Below are 22,941 nucleotides of genomic sequence, written 5' to 3' on the forward strand. Positions count from 1 at the left end.
ACAATCCGTAGTATCACCGACACGCTCTGCCAAACCCCCACGCTGCAGCGTTTCCAAGGAGACATTAGACCATGTTAGTGTCTCGTAGGAGTTTGAAACCTGCTCCATCTTATATATTATTTAATATTTCCATTAATAGAGCTTGAAGAAACTACCAATTTCTGGTCGAGCTTCTCTCAGGTCAGAGGCCAATAGCTACTCTTGCGCATGAATGGGAGTTTTGGTGTTCACACGTGAAAAAAATGTGGGAGAAAGTAGAAAAGAGAACTTGGAAATACTTTGAGGTTAGAGAGGGAACTTGCAGGGAAATTCCCAAGCCAACTCACTGGTTTGCAAGGGACAGAAATGAGAGCAGAGACTGTCAGAAAACTCAGGGAAACAAATGGAAAAAATGGAAATATTTTGTATTTTGTAACACTTTAGTCATTGTGTGTTTTGGAGGAAAATGCATTGAAAGCAGAATTTTTCTACTTAAAATTTACATTTTTTTCTTTCTCTACAGGGACATCACATCGAACAGTCATGAGCACAGAATACATAAGGGACATGCCCAGGGCAGACTAGAAAAGCACACTCCTCTCCTGAGCCCATGGGGAGAGATGAGTGGAGCAGCACTGCTCACCTTCATGCTCTGAGATGCTAATTTGTTTTCCCATCTATTCTTGCCCTCCAAAAAATGTGACTGTGTCAATAACAGTTTCACTAGTAAGGCAGTAATGAAATACTTTCTTTGGCCTGGATTTTGACCCCGAACCCCTATAAAATACCAATGAGATCTCAGAACTGCTCTTATCCATTGTTACATTACCTCCCTGGGGATCAGACTGGCACACAAGTGGTAGCCAGCTATATTTTTCAGCCAGAGACGTTTAATTTTACAACTTTCCAATTAGAAGGATAATTAAAAATTTTTCAAGACAAGGTCAGAGAAACATCCGTCAGGAACAGTCTGGATGTCTTGCAGCCTGTCTCAGTGTGGGGTTTGGACTGTGTGATGTCCCAGTGCTTTCACACCTTCTGCTTTGAACGGTTGGACGGCTGCAGCCGGCCCAGCACCACACGCAGCACCCTGCCTCACCAGCTGTGCCCTGTGAGGCTTTTGCTGACAGGGAAGACGGGAGCCTCTCCAGGTGTAAGAACATTAAAAGCAAATATAATCTTGCATTTTAAGTGGCAGAGCCGAATGCCTTCCCACCCTTGCCAGAACCACTCACGTGTCACCTCACCGACATTAATTTTACTCTCACTTCATGCTGGAGAGCCAGACTGGGTTTTGGATGATGACTTACTGTATTTGCAAGGCACCCCTGACAAGGCAGGAATGATGAATCTGACTCCATGTTCTCAGAAGGCTAATTTATTACTTTATTATACTATATTATATTAAAGAATACTATATTATACTAAAGAATACAGAAAAGATACTTACTCAATGCTAAAAAGATAATAATGAAAACTGGTGACTCTTTTCAGAGTCTCAACACAGCTTAGCACTCATTGGCCAATGAGTCAAAACAACTCACACCAGAGACCAATGAAACCATGTCCTGTGGATAAACAATCTCCAAACACATTCCAGATGAGCACAACACAGGAGAAGCAAATGAGATAAGAATTGTTTTCCTTTTCTCTGAGGCCTGTCAGCTTCCCAGGAGAAAAATCCTGGGCGAAGAGATTTTTTCAGAGAATGTGAATGCCACAATGACTGAAGAATGTTACTGTCCTTAGTAAAGCATTGAGGCTTTGCATGGTTCTGTTTTCCAGCCTTGTGAGAGGCTCACTGTTGCTCCCCAAGGAGGGATGTGGGTCAGACCTGATGAATTTGCTTACTGGATTAGTGGACAAGGGGGAAACAGTACAGTTCATCCAGCTGTCAGGGGTGCATTTAATATTGCATTGCACAACAGATTGATTTGCAAGGTCAGAAAGCATGGCATAGAATAGGCAAGAAAATGTTGAAAAGGATTTAAAAAATGGCTTAAGGGCAGAGAAAAGGCAAAGTCATTAATGAGGAAATTTTTAAGCAGTTATCTTTATTATCATACACCTCTGGGGTTTTTTTTTGTGCCAGTTTTTTTGTGGAAGATACTTGGAAAACAGTGAAGGGGGAGGATGGTCTAGCCTGGGAGGATGGCAAAGGATGCAAATGCAGAGTTGAGGTGTCCTCTAGCATTCTCCTTTCTGTCCTCAGGAACTGGGTACCAGTTTACATCAGATTCAGACTGAACCCAAAAGCAGAAGTTGATGAGCAGAGGAGTCAGTCTGCTTCTGTGGGAACCCAGGCTCCTGCCTGCACACACAACAGGACTGAGTTTTCCCCCTTTGCTTTCACATCTTCTCCCTGAGGTCCCCTATTGTTTGAAAAAAAATAAACATTTAAGTCCTGGGTTTCAATTCAGCAAACAGATAAGTCTTTCTCCCGGTGATGCCCAAGAGTTGGTCTTTGCCACTTGCATGGCCAGGCCAGGCAGTGCTGAAGTGCTGGAACATGGAACAGAATGACTCTACACAGCTCCAGATTCTCTGCTTTGTAAGAGTATTTTAAAAATTGGTTGCAATGGGTCAGTTCAAGCACACCTGAACTGTAGTCCTCTTTGAGAAGTTCTGAGACCTTTTTGGCTTGAGGCCAAAAGGTGAAAATGTAGGTTCTTGACACCATTTTTAGATTAATTTCTGCATGAAGTGATTAGGAAACATGGCTGCAATAGCATTGCTTTTGGAAACTTAAGGCTGCTTCTTCCTGGATTTCAGATTTAACACATTTTCTTTTTTTCAGCTCTATGCTAATTAACATCAAACTGTAATGAGATAGAATAATTTAAAAAATAACTTAAACGAGCCAAGAGTTATAAAAATAACAAATCCTGTGGGTAGCATCCAAAAGAATTTCTATCATGCTGACTGATTAGAAGACTCACCGAATTGTCTGTATGGAAATTTTGTGTCACCAATCCCCGGCATTCAGAAATTTTGAGATTTTAAAATTAACAGGTTCACATCCCTTCTATTTGCTTTAAGACTGATTTTGTAACCTCTATACTGCAGGCTCCTTTGTTTCGATATGAGGATTTTTTTTCTGAAAAGTCAAGGAAAAGGCGCTTTTTTAATTCTTAAAAGCTGAGATTCTCTGATGTTCACTGGGTTTCAAGAACAGTGTTCTTAAAATATTGCAGATGCTGGGCATGTCACAAAGGCTATAAGGAGCTGTATTTATTTATTTTCAACATGAAGAAAATACACAGATTTCAGTTTAAAAAAATTTCCTTTTAAGTGTTAAGACATTTCCATCAGAAATTGGACTGATGTGTGTTGGGCTTTCACTAGGCCAGTGGTGCAAGGTGGACAACCTGGTTGGGAAAGCAGGCCACACAACATGATTTTTTAAGGGTTGCATCTTGGAAGATTTAAATTCTTCATTCCTAAAATGACCGGAAGGGGTCTGATCCAGTTATACCCGACACTGCTTGTCATACACACGGGGATGGCTCCCATTTGTTTGGGTGCAAGGGGTGTTTCCACCTCCATTCCACTCCACATCTCTTGACTCCTGCAAGCCAGGGCTGGAGTCTCTCAGCAGCTATCCAAATGGGGCCAGGAGATGGATCCTAGGGAGAGCTGGACCCCCAGGGAAGATGGCACCACGTAGTGCCAGCAGCACTACATCGTGGGAGCTGACCCCACTGCAGCACTGATTCCTGGGGCAACTGACTGAAGCTCTGCATGGCTGGTGCCTTTGGGGAAAGGGATGTCAGGAGCACTGATGCTGCAGCACACATTTCAGGAGACCACGTCTGCTCAAGGCCCTGCTAACTGCAACCAATACCTTGAGTATTAAGCAGAAGCTGGGAGACAGCCAGTTTATCTGCCAGCTTCTTGCCTCTAGCTGAAGACACGTGTGATAAGCCATGCTTTACAGAAGCAGTCCCAGTAGCAGCTGAACTGGCCACAGACAAGCTTTCTTCAAAAGTTCATCATCCCCATTTCAGAGGGTTTACTTAAGGCGGAGCCTGCCTTGAGCTGACAGGCAGCTCAGGGAGACAAGGAAAGCTCAAGGGACAAGGAAAAGTGACGCAGGAGGGACAGAGCTGCGTCATCATTCCTGGTATCAAGCATGGCTGTGGCCATGGCTGAGCTTTCTGCATAATGGTGTTGTTTAAAAACTGTGCTCAGGCCAGGCTCTCCTTGATTAAGAGCAGCCAGATGGACACCATAAATCAGCTGGAAAACTCTGGGCCAAACTCCATGCTCACACTGATTCAAACAGCCCAATTTAAAGTCACAAATGGGATTTGTGGAAACGGAGCCCAGAGCAGAATTTGGCCTTTCATGTTTGTTTAGATTAAGAAATTTGGACAGTAAAAGCCCACTTATATTCTGGCTAGCAGGGTGGGTATCAGAGCACTGGAACAGTGGGAAGCCCAGACAGATGGTTACATGAATCACAGAGAGGCAGGTCTGATTATCTTGATATTTTTCATGAGATAAAGTGGGGGGATGCAGTGCCATATGGTGGAATATGGCTGAGGGACTCTCAGCAGCTGGGCAGGATATGAGCACTTTCCAAGGCAAGTGGAAGAGTTCTCAGAGGGTTGGACAAGGAAAAGGTGGCTTTCTGGGACAGCCAGGGATGCTGAGGCACTGGAGCAGCAGTGTCCTGAGAGAAGGATGAGAGAATAAAACCAGACAGGTTGGTCCGTGCAAAAGCACTGCAGCATGGAGGGAAACAGAGAGGAGGAAGGTAAATGTGTGAGGGTGAAGAAAGAAGGAAGAAAGTTTTGCATGGAGGATGAGGGAAGCCAGTGGCATTTTTGGGTCCGAGTGCCTACAGAAAGGGCAAAGGGAACAGGAGACCAGTGCTGCTGACGTTCTCTGTCTCCAGAGGCTGCTGTTGTTTTGCTGAACCTCACAGTTATTTCTTACAGGCTACCCTAGAATAGAAACAGCCTATGGTTTGCCAGTCCATCTTATCCTGAGGACTGCAACAAAAAGGAAATTGCACAGAAGAAGTGGATTTCCACAGACATCTTAAAAAAGTGACCTTGTGCACAGTCATTTAGACTCACTTCACTTTCATGAGCTGTTGGCTGGGATTGCTGCTCCAAGGCTTTCTGTTTTGCTTGCAGCAAATCTATGTGCAGAATACCCCATTTTAAAACAATATGCTATCTAAAAGCAAGGAAGCCTACTCCTCTGAGGTAATCAAAGTATATAGTGGGTTTATATTTTGAGCCCAAGTGACAAGAACTCTCTGGCAGACAGTGCTTAGGGGCCTGCAGGTGCACCAGGACAGTGGGTGCCTTTCACAGAGAGAGAGAGTGTCAAGAAGATGACACAGTGCCACAGGACCTACCAGAAAGAGCTCTCCACATCAGTAGCAAATCCAGAGCACAGTGCTGAAAAACATTCTCAAGAGGTCAAAAAGATTTTAGCTGAACCTCATTGGATAACCAAGGATGCAAGGGGCTGACCCAAGGTCTGGATACCCAAGAGTGGAGGCAGGGGCATGAGATGCAGGGAGATGTGCAGTGCTGTATCTCAGCTTGACCACTGTTCCCCAGAGAGGATGATTCGGGGTCTTCTTTTCCAGTGGCTGGCAGGCAAATCTCACGTGTTCAAACTGGGGAAGTGTCATAGATGTTGTTTGGGTCTGGTCAGGAAAATGAGGAATGAGCTTTCTTTTGTTTGGGTTCCGTGGTTTGCTTGAAGCTGGCTGCATGTTTAGCAAACCTCAGAAATAGGGTTAGATACATCAGAGAGCAAGTGGAAAAGTACTGGGGAGGAAGTGTGCGAGGGCTGTCTGGAAGATACCACATGGGCTGGCTGGACCACAGGCTGGGTGAACCAAAGCTCATGCCCTGCAGTGCTGGATCTGGCTGCGGTCACAAAACCCACGGGACACAGCGTGTGAGCCCTGGTGACACTGCAGCAAGAGCCCCCCGCCTCCAGGCCTTCCAGCACCAGGAGCCAGCCCAGCCTGGCAGGACAAACTGGAAAGGCAGCATTGGAGACCACTTTAAGGGGCAAAGTATCAATAACTTGACTTGCAAGGAAACAGCAGACTAGATGACTCGCTGGAAGTAAAATGGGACAGTTTCAAACCAGGTGCCTTACTTTACTCATCCAGCATGCATCTAGTTGCTCTGATTTATTAACATTAGCTGATGCCCAGCAGTACAATTCCAGAGGGAAGCCATTCCCACCTCTTTTATAACTGTAGGCATCTCAAAAAGCTACTGGGAGTACATGTGCAGGCAGTGCAGGGACAATTTTCAGAGTGAATTACATGCTGCTTTTATTCTAAGAATAGGGAAGGGACTGTACGTTATTTCTGTCAAGTCATTGCCCCATAGAAGGGCTGATTGTCTCTTGTGTGCTGAAGAAATAGCAAATGTCTCTTTTTTTTCTGTCAGAAGATCAAATAGACAGATTGCACAACAGAGGAACTGGACCCTTTGCATGGAGAAGTAGCTGTGTGAAGTAAGAGACAGCCTTTTGAGTCAGCAGACAGCTTCATCAAGAAATACAGGGTATATTTGCAGGGATGCAAAAGTGCCAGTGTGTGGGCAGCCTCTTACCAGAGGCAGGTAATACGAGAGGCCCAGGGGAACGGAAACAGTGAGGGGCAACATAGTTATGCTCCCAAGGTGGGGCTCATGTCATGACACATGATGTGAAAAGTAGGAATGATTAACTGTGGATGTAAAAAAGCAGGATTTAGGGTGAGAAAAGGGAATTGATTTCAGATTTAGTGTCTGAGGCACTTTCACAGAATGGCTCTGGCAATTTGTTAGCCAGATCAACGTATGATTTCTTACTTCGGAAATGTTCATCTCTGCTTGACACACCGACGCAGGGATGGATGCCAGTGGAGACAAGAAAAAGGACTGCTTTGCCTTATCTGGCCTCTTTTGCAAATGTCTTCACTTTCAGCAGTTTATAGCTTCCATCTTGTCCACATAATTCAGAAACATCTCCAGACAAATCCTGACTTCAGAGGCCAAGCCACAAAATCCCTTGCCAGTCGTGACCCGGTATGCAGCAGAGTTGTGAACCGGTTCTGTGCTGTTGCTATTGCCAGCAAAGGCGCAGTGAGAGACAGAGTTCTCCTCCCAGGAATCCTCTGAGCTCAGGGAGAGGCATTTGAGGGATTTTGGCATGCTCCCAGGTTATGGGGTCTTCATGCAAACCAGCTGTCTGCATGTGCTGTGCGAAGCCGAACTCTGGGCAGCAGGACTGAAACAGTTTCTTGGAAAGTAATGCGGACTTGCTACTTCCCTGGAGCTGCTATGACTGCAGTACAGCACCCCGTGTGCTCTGATCAAATGGCAATTACCCAGTTTCAAAGCAGAGGTCATGGTCATTAATGCCAGGGACCCTTTCTGACCACAAACAATGCAGTAAATAACAACATCCATCCAGCTCGCAAGTGGAGCACGAAAAGCACAGTCCCAGGTCATCTTCAGGATGCTCAGCCTTACCTGGGGACTGTAGCAGCTCTTGCCCAGTCGAGCTGCTCTCCTGCTTGTACCACCCATGTGCTGGACTCATCTGTCCTGTGAAGATAAGGTTGTGTGAGTTTATGAAGATCATACACTTTGGATTTTATGACTGCAGACATCTCCTGTCTCTCCAGCTGCAGGAGGGCAGGATACATGCTCTCTTCCCAGCTGGAAGCAGAGACCACCTGCTTGGCTCCTGTTGCAGCTGCCTGTGGACAGGCTGAGCAGGAGGAACATGCAAGGGCTTGCTGAGAGGGTAGGGCAAGGCCTTGCACACTGGGACAATGCTGCCTCACAGGCAGCCAGAGTCCTTGGCTGAAAACTGCAGGACAAAACCAGAGCAGGCAGGAAAACAATGGAAAGGAAAATGATGAATCCATCTAGGTGTCTGTGCACATGAATGTGTGTAGGTGTGGCTGAGGAAAGTGCAGAGCCAGAAATGCATAGAAGCAAACCCTCCAGGACAAGGACAGATTATAGTGCTTTTCTTTGATTTACTCTAAAGGAGACCTTCCCATTATGTCATGGGGGAAAGAAACATGTTATTACTTTTTTATGGCGATCAGGGTAAAAATTTGTTATCTGCCACTCTTTTGATCCATAAAGCCTGAGCTGGTATGGATAATTTTGACAGATGAAAAGAGGAAAAATAAGCAATGCATGAACACACTGTGTTAAGGAGCAGTCACCACCTAGAAAGGACAAGGGAAGCATTCCTTTCTTTTCTGATGGTGGGAAGTGGGAAACTCACTATAGACAGGCACAGACAGAGATGTCATTTGCAATCACCTTTCCCATGGATGACAACAATCATAAACAACTGGAAAATATGTATTTCATTGGCCTTACACACAATTACTGTCTATTTTCCACACAATTACTGCCTATTTTCTTTTCTACGTTTGCATATGCATTCCAAATAATTTCATACACAATTTAACAGATAGAAAAGAAACCCTCCCTCAAAATTCTTTGTTTTTACATAAGAAGCTAAACTGTCAATAATAATCACCATTTCCAAAGACAGCTTAAGCAGCAGTAAACTTGTGGAAGGGCATGGAATTTACTTTTTTTGTGTTGTTTGAGTCACAGTCTTATTTAATAAAAAATTTCTAGAGTATCAGGTTTCTAGAGATATCTTTTGGTTGTTACCTTGTGAGATTATTTCCCCCAATAGCCATCACTAAGTTGGGAAGGGGCAGACCCACAGCATCCCTAGTTTGGGCTGTTCCTGCAGGTCTCCAGGGATGGTGACCACAGTGTTGCTGGATGGGTGCAAAGGACAGTGGAGACTCCCATCTACTGCAGTGTTTGTGAGATTACTGTACCAGAATACTTGATGACTTGACTCTTTCTGAATACTAGCCAAGACAATGCATCAGAAGGTGCATGGATTTTCACAGCCTCTACCCATGCAGCTGTATTTTATTAATTAGGCTGTATTTTAGTAAGTTTTAAAGTAATGTTCAGAATCTGAAACATTTTAAAACTTGGCTTGTTTGAGATATTTTTTTACATTTTTAATAATGAATTTAGTGGGACAGATTTCTCTCAAACTTGAGCCTGATTATCCCCAGTTACTTCTCCTACCCCGGACATTGCCCCTTCCATTTTCAGGTGGGCACCACTGTTTCCCATTTGGCTGCCTCTGATGGTACCATGTGAGCTGAACTAATTTATCCAAGTGCTATGATTTCAGAACAGAAAATAGTATTGAGTTGATTTAGAGGCTGATTCAGCAGCTTTCTGGAGGATAAGTTAATTTAGAGACAGGATCTGATTTCTCCATCCCTGAGGTCGCATCTCTCTCACAGGTGACTCACTGCACGTCCCAGCCAAGCCCAAAGTCTGCCTGTCCAGGCATGTGGCATGGTGATCAGTGTCACATATGGCTTCTGTGAAAGTGCAGCAGACTCAGTCAAAAATACTTCTGGGACAAACTTACAAATATGCTGGATTGCAGATAAGATAATAATGCTGGTTGCAGTTGCTAACCTTGCCCTCGGGACAACTGACATAAAATACTGGTTTGGGACTTGTCTGTAGCAAAAATCCCACAATGAGGAAAAGAAACACACTGTTTCTGTCCTGACGTTTAGTATGATTATTGTTGTGATGCTCTACAACATGGCTCTCACCTTTCCATATCAAGTGGATGCCACAAACTTTAAATCAAGTAACATTATCTCTGACATCTTGGCTATTATAATACCAGACCAAAAGATTTATATTTTGCTCAACATAAAGTAGTTACAGCTTGCCTCTGCTGAGGAGGAAGTCACAAGTGGAATTTGGTGTCATTAAAACAATTTCATTCTCGTTAAAACAAACCCTGTTTGCTATGGTGATTTAGTTCAACCTATCTCTTGTCCTTACCACCTGCTGCTCAGAGATGCCTAGTCAGCTTTTGGCTAGCAAAATAAACTTCTCTAGCAAGTCCCACCAGTGTTCTCATTCTATCAAGGCAAAAATAGAGACTCTATATGAAGAAATTCAACTTCAGACATATCAGAAATTTGAGCCACCCCCTTCCAAACAACAAGTTCATTTTTACATTATATCCTGAATGCACATCTTTCATTTCCTCAAGGAAACATATCTGTCATATTTCCAAAGGCAAAAAACGTACACACATATACACCTTCAGGCTCATAGAAACCTGAAACTGTAAGGTATTAACTTGTCCTTGTCAGTTCTCTATCATGTGTATATGAGCTAATTTTGAAGCCTGCTCTCCTTGCAGTCAGTAATAACCTATGCAGAGGTAGCTCAGTACACCCACAGTAATCACAGAATCTGCAAAGAGAAAATGCTTCAGTAGAGACAATATATTTAAACCTCAGGAATCTCCATGCTTATGTATTCTACATTTTCAGAGATGTAAATATACCTAAGAAGGGCCAGAAAGGCATAACAGTTAAGGTTGAAAATGTAGTTATCAAATTTGGACTAGTCTTTTCCAATGTGTCAACATCCAAATGCTTCCTGTTTGTCACCCTTTTTTCCTTCTTGTAGGGAATATGTGAAAATAACTTAAAGAATGGAAGTAAATGGGAAAATGGAGAAACCAGTGCATCAAATCTCTCCCAAATCTCTCACACATCCCCCTCCTCATATCCCATGCATTGTGTTTTCAAATTGGCCAAGACTTCGTTTACTAATTAAAAGCTACGACTCTCTTCTAACTTGTGGTGAGCCATGACATGGTGGTAAACCAACTTTGTGTATAGAAAGTTCTTGAAACCATTACTGTGTTGGCATCGTTCATGCATTTTACAAGTATTAGGTTTGCAATGCAAGTTATGAGAGAAATCTTTTTTTGGTTTGGAAAGTAATAAACATCTGGGGGAAAGGATGACCTTCTCACTGAGAACTAATAACAAAATAAACAAACAGCCTAAACCACATGGAAAAATAACATAGCTCCCTTGCATATGTGCTCTACATTATAGGAAGTGTAAATGCATAAAAAAGGATTGGTCAAGTATGAAACAAATGTGTGTGTGTCCCTCCCTTCCCTCTACATTAATACAACATTAAGATTGCAATTATGATCATGAAACATCAACAGAGCAGTGGAATTGCAATAAGCCACATGTGTTTCTAAATGAAAGATCTTGCCAAACAGTCTTGATTACATTTTATGATGGCGCTTTACTATTACTGGACAAAAGCAATGACGTAAAGGAAATATTCTGGGATTTTAGGGAAGCAAATGATAGGGTATCTCACACCAAAGAATAATAATCAAAACTGGCCTGGAAATGAACATTGTCACATGGATTAAAATCTGGCTGGAAAGCTACAAACACAGAGCTATGAGGCATAACAAAACATTTAGTAGAGAAGCCTCATGGTCAGCCAAATTTCAACTCATTTTGCAGAAAAGCAGGACAGGCTAACAGCCAGGATCAGCGGTAGCCAACCTGCAGGGCAGGGCGATGTACAGCCCAGAACAAAGTCTCTGGCCTACAGCCTGCTTTCTGCTGCCAGCTAGCCTCAAAGTCCTCCAGACACAGGCAGCATGTGAGCACCCTGAGAACAAATGACTAATGCTAGCAGTTATTCAGAAAGATGAAGAAACAACAAATAAGGGTGAAACAAGGGAAAACAATTTGGTTTTGGTTTATGCCTGGGAAAATATTCCTTGCTGTAGGTAACTGTAGAAAGCGAAGGGGGAGAAGTGATATTGTGGCAAGAAAATTTTGAGATCAGACAAATAAAAGAGTTCCTGGAGGTTTTTGGATACCACCATCTTTCTCATCCCTCATGCAGGGAAGCTAAGACACCAGTGACTTTTTATCATCCACAATTGCTCGTCTGAGCTGCACTTCAATTCTCATTTTACTTTTATTACCATCCTGTGCAATTTTCTACAGTATTATGTGAGTATTTTGCTCCAGTAACTCTATGGTCCCACTCATAAATGAACATTACAATTTTACTGGTAAGCATCATATGAAAATGCTGACCAAAGCTGATATAATGCTCCAGTTTACAGGGACTGTGTAAAATTATAGTGCTTTATGCAGAGAGCTGAGTGGCTTGTGGGCCAAGAAAGCTCCTGGTTCAGATTAATTCCCACTTGAGAACAGCAACAACTAGCAGACAAAATGATACTCACTCCAGACTGATCAATATATAGACCAGAAAGAAAATAAGTTTTATAATGAAAATCCTTCCATAATGTCATTTAGATATTAATTTAGCGGCAGGGTATTATTATTCCCTAACATGGTATTTATTTTACTGACAGATTTTATAGTTATCAAAGCCCTGAATAAAAGAAGGAGCTCTCAGTGATGACTGTTAGTTTTCTGGTGTGACTGTCTGGAAGAGCAAATCATCTGTTATCTCCATTGGCGTGCTCATAGCTCATTACCTAACACTCTTATGACAATTGCACTTCAATCCATATATGCCCATTAGGCAATAAAGCAGCCAAAGCCACAGTCAAGCTCACCTTATTTCCTGTCTTTAAGACATGGAGCTTGAAGATATACTCTTTTGGGTTGGGGAAGTAGCAGCTGGAGGCAGAGCAGAAAACACGCAGGGTAGCCATTCCAGAGTAGAGGGGATGGATGCAAGAGGAGACAAGGATGGAGCATACTGGGGATGGCCAGGGCTGCCTGGTGGGGTTAAATAGCACCAACAGTGCTCTGTTTTCAGAGGGTTTGAAAGAGGAAGAGAGATGCAGCTCCAATATTCTGGAATATCTGTGTCAGGTCAATGAGTCTGCAAATGTCACAACTTCAAGAGCTGACATTATACCTTCAGGTCCAGACTTAGGAGGCACAGGGGCAGCTCCCATGCCCTGTGTGCCACCCCACCACTTCACAAAGCACCCACCACTTTTCCCAGCAAAGTCCTGCAAGGCTGTAGCACAGCTTTGCATTGGAGTGCTGGCCTCCTCCCCCAGCTCTGGAAGGGGTCTGAAATGAAAGGCATCTTTCTGGGGGTGGGGGGGGGGGGGTATGGAGCCTTTCACACTGCTGGGGTGGTCTGGAGGGGCTGGCAGCAGATGGGAAGCAGCAGGGCTGTGGTGCTTTGGGATCCACGTGGTGCAGCAGCCAGGGCTCCAGAATTTGCAGTGTAAACTATGCAGGCGGTGCGACGCAGGACTTTTATTTTTTCTGCTAATGGAAACTTCTGAAATAAAGAGGAAGGGAGAGCTCTGGCACTGATGTAATTCCAAGGGTTTCCACTGATAGCACTGATGATTTGCAACCACATATCAACCTCCTTTCTGGCACCAGCTCCTTCTCAGACACGGCGCTACCCCAGAGGTTTCATTAACATCAAATTACAAACCCCTGTTAAAGAAATATGATTTACGAGCATCTTGAGTGTGAATCCAGAGGTGGAGGTTTCCTGGATTGTTTTTAATGGGTTTGAATTCAGGTGCAGGAGAAGGAAAGGTAAGCTAGAAAAGGCTTGGAATGTTGATGAATTTGTGGATGAAATAACCTTCTTCCAGCAGCTTTTTACTTTTCTTCACCAGTCCAGTGAGGTAACTGTAAAATTTAGGTATCCAAAGAAAATTGCAAAGGATTAAATAAAGCACAAAGCCAGAATGTATTGTAGAATAAGTGGATCATGTGACACCAGTGTCAGCTCAACCTTTTGAAACCAGCAGAATTGTCCTGGGGACATAAAAATATGTGTCATTTTGTCATACCGCAAAATACTGGAAATCCTGCAAAACCTAGAGTGTACATTTTTACACATTTTAATTTCAGTTCAATTGAAATGGATTTTTTGCTGCCTTGGTTACTGAAATTGGCCTGGTAAGAACAAGATTCGGCCAAACCCCATAAATCACTCATTTTTCTTGACAGACTCTCAGGATCAAGAGTTTCCACTGACCTGTAAGTCTTTGAGCCAAGAGCAAATCTCTTCAGTGCAGAAATTAATCTGTGAACCTTGAACAGCAGCAGAATCAAAATGATAGTCCTATGATAACTACTTCAGATTTCTTTTTAATAAGTGCCAGTACTCTCCTTGACAAAAATTTTAAACTGTTTTTTTAAATGTATTTTTTATTTTCATGACCAAGAACACATCCCCACAGGCAACTATGTTTTGACAACTGCAAATGCATAAGATGTGCAGCTGGCAGGCTTGCCATGTTGCCCACGTTGCATGAAGATGGTCCAGGAGCACCTAACAGTGATCTTCTATGCTATATGCTTTATTTCTCAGGAATGACATTAGCTTATATCCCAGTTACACTAAAATAATTATGAGGTGTTTCTGTATTGAAGTTGTGTGCAAACTGTTGTAATGTGTGGCACTGCTGTATTGCTGATGCTGCCCAACCCCAAGTCAGAGAGCTCCCTTGAGAGAAAACCCCCTTGGAGAATTAGATCATCTAAGTGCAACATGTAAAAAGAGTCATGGGGGGAAAAAAAGTCATGCTCCTTTAAGAAAAATCATGGCTTTCAGTAATTTGAAAATGCAACACCTCTGATGCCTCCATGTCCCTTCTGGCTGCATGTGCCATTTCTTGACTCAGCAGCTCTGTGGCTGCCAGCCCTGAGCCTCTTCTTCCTTCCCATCTCCTTCCACCCCTTCCAGTCCTCTCTGCTGTTACTCTGGCCCAATTAACATTAACGGCAATTAACATTTTCATTCTTCCAGTTATCTGAAGGAACCTTTCTTCCAAAATGTGTTAATAATTTTTTCATATTTTGGTTTTCCTACTTTAACGAAGTTTATAAAACTTGTTTTGAAGGATCTGGAATTTATACCAGAGATATTGAAACCCAATGACCTTTAGGGTCTCTCCCAACCCAAACCATTCTATAGTTCTATGATAACAGTAACAACCCTTTCTTTTTTCTCAAGCTGGAATCCTAAAATAATTCAAGCCCACTATTGTCCTGCAGCTTAGCTTTCCACCCAAATCTGTGCACCTCAGTAGCGACAACCTTTCTGTTAATTTAAAAGCAATAACCATTTAGCTTTGCTTGATAACCAGGGCCCATATCCTGCTGATTCAGGAGAAATGCTGGGTCACAGCTTTGATATTGAGAAGTAAGCGTGATGGGAATATCTGCTGGAATCTCATGTAAACTTGAACTATAATAGCTTTGTGGATATTTTCTGAGTTCAACAGATATAATGTCACTTAAGAAATGTAAAATGAATGTATTTTACTTTGCTAAATGGCTTTTCATATCATGGAGAATAACAAATATTTTTGTAAAATATTAAGGATTGACTGCCAATCTCCCCATACCTCTCCCCACAGCTACGCCTGTCTTCAGTTAATAAAAAAGCAGGGAAACATTTGGGTTGGAAGTGGGGTGTGAAAGGAAGAGAAACATGTGCACATCATCCTTACTAACAAAACACATCCTGCTTTGGAAATGATGATTTAGAAAGGAAATGTACCAAAATGGAAAGAATTCAGAAAACAAGATGGATTGGAGGATCAGGAATCATGGACTGCAAGGAAAGCTGAAGGATTTGGTATTGTTTAGTCTAGAAATAAGGGTTGTGGGGACATAGTGTCCAAATATGTAGAAGGTAGCTCTACGGAGGAAAGAATAAACTCTGCTCATATCCCCTGGGGTTAGGACATGTTATCATAGGCTTAGCTGAGGAGGAGGTGGTTTCATCAGGGAAAATAGTTCCCAGCTGAGGTGACAAGGAAGCGACAAGCTCACAAGGGAGGATGCACATCCCCATCACCCCTCATTTCTAAGAACAAGTAATTGAGGAAACACTGAGGAAAAGCTACCTGATGATGAGGTCAGGTGATCTTAAGTCCTTTCTAAGCCTGCATCTTACAATTACTGTGTTGGAATTGGGAGCAGCTTGGATACACTCCGAAACCATTGGGTTTTTTTTCTTAAAACATTAGGATGCTCAAAGTAGCAGTTGTGAGGCAGAGTGACTATGGTAGGAGCCTGGCACAGATTTTGAGCACTCCTTGTCCTCGCTGGCCTCCCCTTTCTAGAAATTACACCCTCTTACACTGCAGTAAAAGTCAGACTCCATTTGGAGATCGACAATCCTTGTTGTCCATATCAGACAGAAGATCCAGGAATTTCAGCCCTCACTGTATTTGGTTTGTGTGGCAAGGTTTTGGTATTGTGTGTGGAGGCTACAGGGGTGGCCTCTGTGAGAACCTGCCAGAAGCTTCCCCATTTCCAAGAGAACCAATGCCAGCCGGCTCCAAGACAGTCCCACCAGTGCCCAAGGACGAGCCCATCAGTGACACAGAAGAGTAATGGAGTGGCTTTGTAAGCACTTAGCATCCGACCAGGGTCAACCCCCCCCACTCATGTAACAGACCATTTAATCTCTAAAATGCTGGGGGTGCTGTATGGCCAAGACAGACAGGAGAGCCAAGACCTTGCTCAATGGAATGCAGTGAAGTCTGGGCTCCCACCTCGGCTTACAGAGGCTGAAGATATGTACATCAGCTTATATGGAGTAATCCAACACACTTTTAGAAAAATGGAGCTGTTTCCTTTTGGATCCCAAGTAAGTGGGAGGATGTCTAGTTCATTTTTTATTCATCTGCATCACTTTTGAAAGTATCCTAGTCTTGCAGTGAAAAATTTTGCAGTGTGTTATGAAAGGACACCTAAAAATCTTGTCCATCTTTTTTTTTTTCTTTTAATGTCTGTCCTTCACAGCTTGACAGTCCCACAAGCTATTAGGAAAAGGGAGTTCTCTGTGGTGAATGGAAAATAGTAAATGCAGGATGGGATCAGAAGTACAATACAATACACCAGCATGTTAAAAAAACTGACAAAAAATATGGCCCTCAGGGCTGTATTTTACACTCACAGTAAAAACTGTCTGGGTTGTGAATTAGAGAGACAGAGAAAGTGATGCCTGAAATGGATACAGAGCAAGGAAGATAACATGACAATTTTTATGGACGAGTGAATGTTACACTTGAAAGGGCCCCCTGTCCATGGGAGCTTCCTTCATGTTTCCTAAAGAGCCAATGTCAACAGTCCGCTTTCTGCTTGCTATACATTTAAGTCCCATCAGCCATAAAACAAAGATGCCCTATTCTTAGTGCAACCTCAATAACTTCCCATTCTAGTTGCTATAAACGTTTCTGTTAGGAATGTATAATTCTCACCAGTCCCTTGTATGCCAACCTGACTCATGTTACCTAATTTATCACTCTGTGCCTCAAACCACTGAAGTGGGGATTTGGCTGTCTATGTGGCCAGTGCTTTGTGGAGCTCCAGGGAGTCTGTTTGCAACACCTGGCTGTAACACAAAAAACAGTGCAGGTTATTTATGACCTGTATGCTGATAACCATGTTTCTCAACTGTAATTTTGGGACAAGCATCTGAAAACACCTCCCCCAGCAAAGTTTAGGTGATAGAATGTCTTTTCTCAAGAATATGTTGAATATGAATAGAAACAAACCCTGATGCTGAGTATCGCTGTGGGTGCTGAGGACCATGGGTTTTCAGGACTCAGGTAGTGTAATATGTACACTGAGATTCGATAAGGCTCAAGCTTATACTGAAGAGATGTGTGTTCTGCCCATAGCTGCACACTTAATAGATGTTTCCTAAGGTCAGCCTCCTTTGTCTTAATGGCACCTATCTTTTGTACTCAGGATTAAACTGGGGTTCTGGTTCTGTGTGTTCCACCACTACCCACCTACCCGAGAGCAAATTTAAATGGCTCCAGGCACAAGTGCTCAGATTAAGTTTGGAAATGTTGCACACAAAGGGAAGAGATTAAGCCTTATCTTAAATGAAATGCTATCCTTTCATGTCTGATACTTAGCTCCTCCTGAGGTCCTTGTGGATCCCGTTACTGACTTTCAACTTGGCCTCCCAATTTGCAATTGAAAGACTGAACACTGGACAAGGACAGTAAGAAAATCTTCAGTGCAGAGAAACCAAAAAGAAACAATCTTATGAGCGTATTAGTGTGAATGAAAGAAATAAGGCATAAAAAATGAGAAGGAAGATAGAGGAAAAACAGGGAAAATGTGCATAGTAGGAAAATTCAAATGTCACTTGCTTCTGGGAGGTGTTGATATTGAGCCACACACACATTGAGATACTTATGCCAGCCATATTTGCTCACAAGCACAGTACTGGTTTAACTACACTGATTAAAAAAATCAAACTTAATTAAATCAGAGCAATGTTTGCATGCAGGAAGCATGCAGCCCTTCAAAGGCAAACTTCCCTTTGATGTGCTGGACTGAATTTCACAGAGCATAAGGCTGAAGGGAATATTAAGAATTGGTAGAATCATTGGCTGGTTCATCCATAAGGTTGGGACATAAAACTCTTTCCCGGTATCTGGGCACTAGGTGTAGCTATGGGAGGATGGCCCTAGATGGCCACAGTGGTGATCCCATGTGAAACACCCAGATTCTCCCTGTACTGTGCTGTGCCTGTTCCTACAGCTGAGTTGTCAGCTGGGCTCCCCATTCAGCTCCACACTCATCCCTGCTGCTGGAAACACGCCATGTGCTGCAAACTTGGACTCCACATTCACGCAGGATCACCTGCACTTCTGGGGTAGAGAGAGAGGGTAGGTCTCTGTTTATTTGACAAGCTTTGGCAGAACAGCCCAAGTGAGGTGTTTCCCAGCCCTTAAGGAGCTTCTCGGCAGAGCATCTGGCACAAAAGGCCCCGTAAACTTTACTGCTTGGGAAGGGACAGAATGGGGTGCTTCCTGTTAACGTGATACTATCTGCACAAAACATTAATAACTGCTGTGGCCTGAATCCCAGGAGGTTCATGAATTCCACTTAGCAGCTACTCACATAGCATTTAGCAGTTTTATTAGCAGTTTGCCATCAAAACAGAAGGGCAGGACTTGGTGCCTGGGCCACCTTCTACCCAAACCCTTTGAGACCAGAGCACAGAGGATGCTCTCAGCTTACCACAACTTTTTGGGAAAGGAGCAGTAGTAAACACCATGAAGATGAACAACAAAGGATTCGCACTGTAGGGCAAATACCTGCCTCTAAAAGCTCTTGTGCTGAGTTCCAGCATCCATTCCATTCATCCTGTGTTCTTCTCCAAGTTTTCATTTCAGCTCAGATTTTCTCCATCGGAGTAGCTCCAATCTGTCCAGGATATGGTCCTATTTTTAGCTGTTCACAATCCACGCGCAGCACAAGATTCTAGGTACTGGGATATTAAAACAGAAAGTCATTGCATCAGATCTCATTGAAATACAACTGCCCCTGGAGTTTCCAATTCAGATCAACTTTGTGTCTTTAATTGCATGGGGCACTGGTGTGCTTCATAAAATTAGTGTTCAGGCAACTGTGCCCTTTTGGGGCAGATTTGATAGAACCATGGGTTTTTAGTGCAGGTTAAATACTGTTCATTCATTTATAGCCTCACACTGTTCCTCAGATATCATAATTTTCTTGGAAGGGAATGTCTGCTAGTGCTAATGTGCTTGGAAAGCTCATAAAACCCAGAGGTAGCAGCAGCCTGTGTATCTTGCATTTGCTAACAGTTCACTGTGGGTTTCTCTGATGTGGCAGATTTACAGGGGTCATATTTCCACCTGGATGAGTTTGCCCATGAATAATTCTCCCGTCTTGTGTGCAAACGTGATTTTCCTACAACACCCATATATTTCTCTGTCCCAATTCTCCCCGTGTATCTCTCTGGTATTTTTCTTCACACCACACTGTGGTCAAGGCAACAGAAAGAAAATCTTTTTATGAACATGCATGTTATTTTCTGAGCCTTCTATGTCTTTTTTGAGGGGGGTAGGGCTCAAGCAGGATTTTAGCTGATGGTGATAATGGTGCAGTTTAAGGCTGATTTGATGCAATTATACACCTTGTCTTTTCATTGTTCAGACCAACACAGGCCAGAAATACCCAGGCTGATGTTAAAACCCTGATAGCACGAGAAGCAGCACCCAGTAGGTGCCCCACAGCCTGGGCAATGTCACAGTGTGCCTGCTTTGTGCTGTGGGGTGGCAGGGACTGGGGTGGCTCAGGCAGCAACGGCCCTGTCCTCATGCCTGGCCTCACCCCAGCCCATGTGGGATTTTCTTCATCCTTGGACAAACACTGAGGGACAGCTGGGTGATTTTCCCACTGGGAATCTCTGCACAGAGGCAGGTTAACCATCAGGCAGAGGCAGTTCTGGGAATTTTGCACAGGCTGCAATTGCATCCTGTCCCCAGCCTTGATCACGCCCCCAGTTTTCAAAGTTCTCTCAAAATCCAAATGAAAACCAACAAAGTCCTGATCTGCCAGAAATAAACTGTTGGTTAAACTCTGAACAGTCTTTTGGGAAAGCCTATTTTTCCTGTTTCCCATTTTTGGCAGTTGTTAGCAGATTCATTTATTTTTACCCTTCGAGATTAATCACTGTGAGGCACGAGACCCACTTGCTGCTCGTGTCACTCCAGGCAAGGTGCTCCAGGCTGCCTGTAGATTTCTCCTGTACTCTGCATGCTTCCTCCTGGTCACTTCTGCTCGAGCAAGGGGAAGGGAGGCTTGTAAAACCCTGCTCCCTCCCAGTAACCCCTGCCAGTTCACACCTCCTGCACCAAACCTCCTGTCCACTTTTTTCTGTCAGAAGAGATTAAGGAAAGGTATGGAAACATTGGATCCACAGAAGAACTGAAGCTAACAAAAACATGTTGGCTGTATGTTTGCATATGCAAACATAGTTGTGCTTTGAAGAGAAGAAAGCTTCCCCATCTTGGTCACAAAACAGCAAGATTTTGATCTATTTGCCTCTGTGAGTAGGTGAAAGAGTCGGCACTCAATGAAGAGTGTAGGAAATGCCCTCATGGTAGTAGATAAAAGAACACCTCTGTGCACGTGCAGGCATTTCGGCAAGCTTATGCAACATTTCCTTTTCAAATAAACAGATACGAACAGCCCTGTTTCCAAAATGTCACCGAGAATATCACTTGCAAATGTTTTTGGAAAGGAGGTTGCCAAATTGCTATATATATATTCAGTGCTTTGAATAGGCATTTTGCACTGTTTCCTTTCTACCCTGATAAATCTTTTCTTAGCCCTCCCACAGAAACTCAAAGGCCTGCCTGGGGACGGCATCCCGCTGGGTTGGGTGCTTGTCCCTGTGTTGTAGAGCTGGGTGCTGTGCCAGGGGAAGCCTCTGACCCTGCCTGTGTCCCCTGGCTGCCAACCCCTTGCAGGACTGGCACTGGATGAGGATGAAGGAGGAGAAGCAGGGATGTGACCAAAGGGGTGGGACGGGAAGGATGGGAGAAGCTGTGAGAGCACCAGCACAAGGTCTGCACTGTGCGGGGATGGGGCTCACAGCCGGCCTGGCCCAGAGGGGCAGGAATTAGCTGGCATCATGGTTTTCAGAGACTCACGCTTTAAAAATTCAGAAGGCTTTTTTATATACTACTTTGCCTCAGTGATGAATGGCCATCTGTCTGTAGATTAGTGCAGACAGCAAGAATGCATCATTTCAAGGTTTTTACACTTCAGCTGAAAGACCTTACACAGGCAATGGAGAGGAAATGGTGCAGCTCATGACACATTAGCACACACATTGTATAAAAACCTCTGCCCTACCATCCACTGCTTTCCCAAAGATATCAGGGGCAGCCTGCTGGGCTTTCTGAAATCAGACAGTGTCCTCTGAGATCTGTTTCCTGGTGGTCACAGGTATCTATGATTCTCTTTTTATTGGTCAGTCATACAGTAGGTAGAAAAAGTCAGGTCAGATCCACAAAGCCCCAGTGCTTCTGAGGAGGCAGAAGAACTCATACTGCATTCCAGACTTAAATATTTAATCTTTCCTTATGTGATTCCACTGTGTCATAAAAATGAGGGTGCAAGGAGAGGGCAGATGCCCACATCAATCTCAACAAAGAGATCACTGAAGCACTTTTACATGGACATGCTGAGCCTAAATAATGCATCCAGGGTAGCTACATAACATGGAACCAAATTCATAATTTACTACTATTTTAGTCATATATGGCAAGAGCCACCACCACAAGGCTGCAGAAGCAGCACATCCATTTGTGCTTCCAGGAGGAGAACCAGCTTGGGCACTCCAGATGTAAAGGAATCCTGTTAAAGCTGAAACTCTTCCCAATCCAATTCACCACAGGGATGTAAAAACTTATCTTGCAGAAGGAAAGCGGTGGTTTTGAAAAGCTGCACACGAGATGTAGGGCCTCTCTGCTTTTTCTTTTGTGATCAACGTGGGAGAAAATGCATGTGGAGTCTGTAACAGCTAGAAAGGCTGGAGATAAAAATATCCCCCAGAAAGTGTAGGAAGGGTTAGAAAGAACCTCCTGGGTGATCAGGAGTAGCTCCCTGCTGTTGAAGACACCACGTTTAATGAAGGTATACAATAATGTACCAGCATGACAGCTGCACCAAACCAGGACCACTCGGAGTGCTACACCTTCTGCTCCTGGCTGGCAGGGATCCTCCTCCTCTTGGGATCAGTACGATCAGTACGCTTTCTTCCCTTCTCCAGCTGAGATTTATTTATAGCCACCTTACAACCATTTGTTCTTGAGCCAGCACCATCCATTAGTGGAACTAGTGGTTCCTCCTCGGTACTGCTCACGGCTTTCCGGAGCACCATGGCATCCCCTGGGCCTCCCCCAGCGCACGGGCAGCCTCTGGTGCTTCTGTCCCCCACCAGGGACCCAACCAGCCCTGCACCCAGCCCACTGCTCGCCCCTCAGACGGGCACCCCCGGCGGGAGGGCCCTGGGGAGGCCGTGCCCGGCGCGGAGCCGGCTGCTGCAGGGACACTCGGGGCGCCACAGCTCTGTGGGCACAGCGCAACACCGCCGCGCTGCCGGCGCCCCACAGCGCTGAGCCCGCGCCTCCCGCCACAGCGCTCCGTCCCCACAACACCCGCGGCTCTTCTGGGACCCTGCGGCACCCCGCGGTGCCCTGCCCCTGCCACACCCGTCCCAATTCCCGGGATCCCGCAGCTCCCGCCCGTCCCCGCGC

At 44.2% G+C, this 22,941-nt stretch overlaps 1 long non-coding RNA gene across 2 annotated transcripts; it reads right to left on the minus strand.

Moving 5' to 3' along the window:
- Positions 1–1,347: 1,347 nt before the first annotated feature.
- Positions 1,348–22,926, minus strand: LOC135294263 (uncharacterized). 2 transcript variants are annotated; one of them, XR_010356397.1, is made up of 4 exons: positions 18,967–22,926; positions 17,140–17,236; positions 7,479–7,553; positions 1,348–2,351 (listed from the first exon to the last, which is right to left on the minus strand). It is a non-coding gene; the product is annotated as an uncharacterized LOC135294263 (long non-coding RNA). The 2 variants fall into 2 exon arrangements; XR_010356396.1 differs by having other exon boundaries at positions 17,140–22,926.
- Between the last annotated feature and the right edge of the window lie 15 nt (positions 22,927–22,941).

This window comes from Passer domesticus, chromosome 2, assembly GCF_036417665.1.
Source record: "Passer domesticus isolate bPasDom1 chromosome 2, bPasDom1.hap1, whole genome shotgun sequence".
NCBI lineage: Eukaryota > Metazoa > Chordata > Aves > Passeriformes > Passeridae > Passer > Passer domesticus.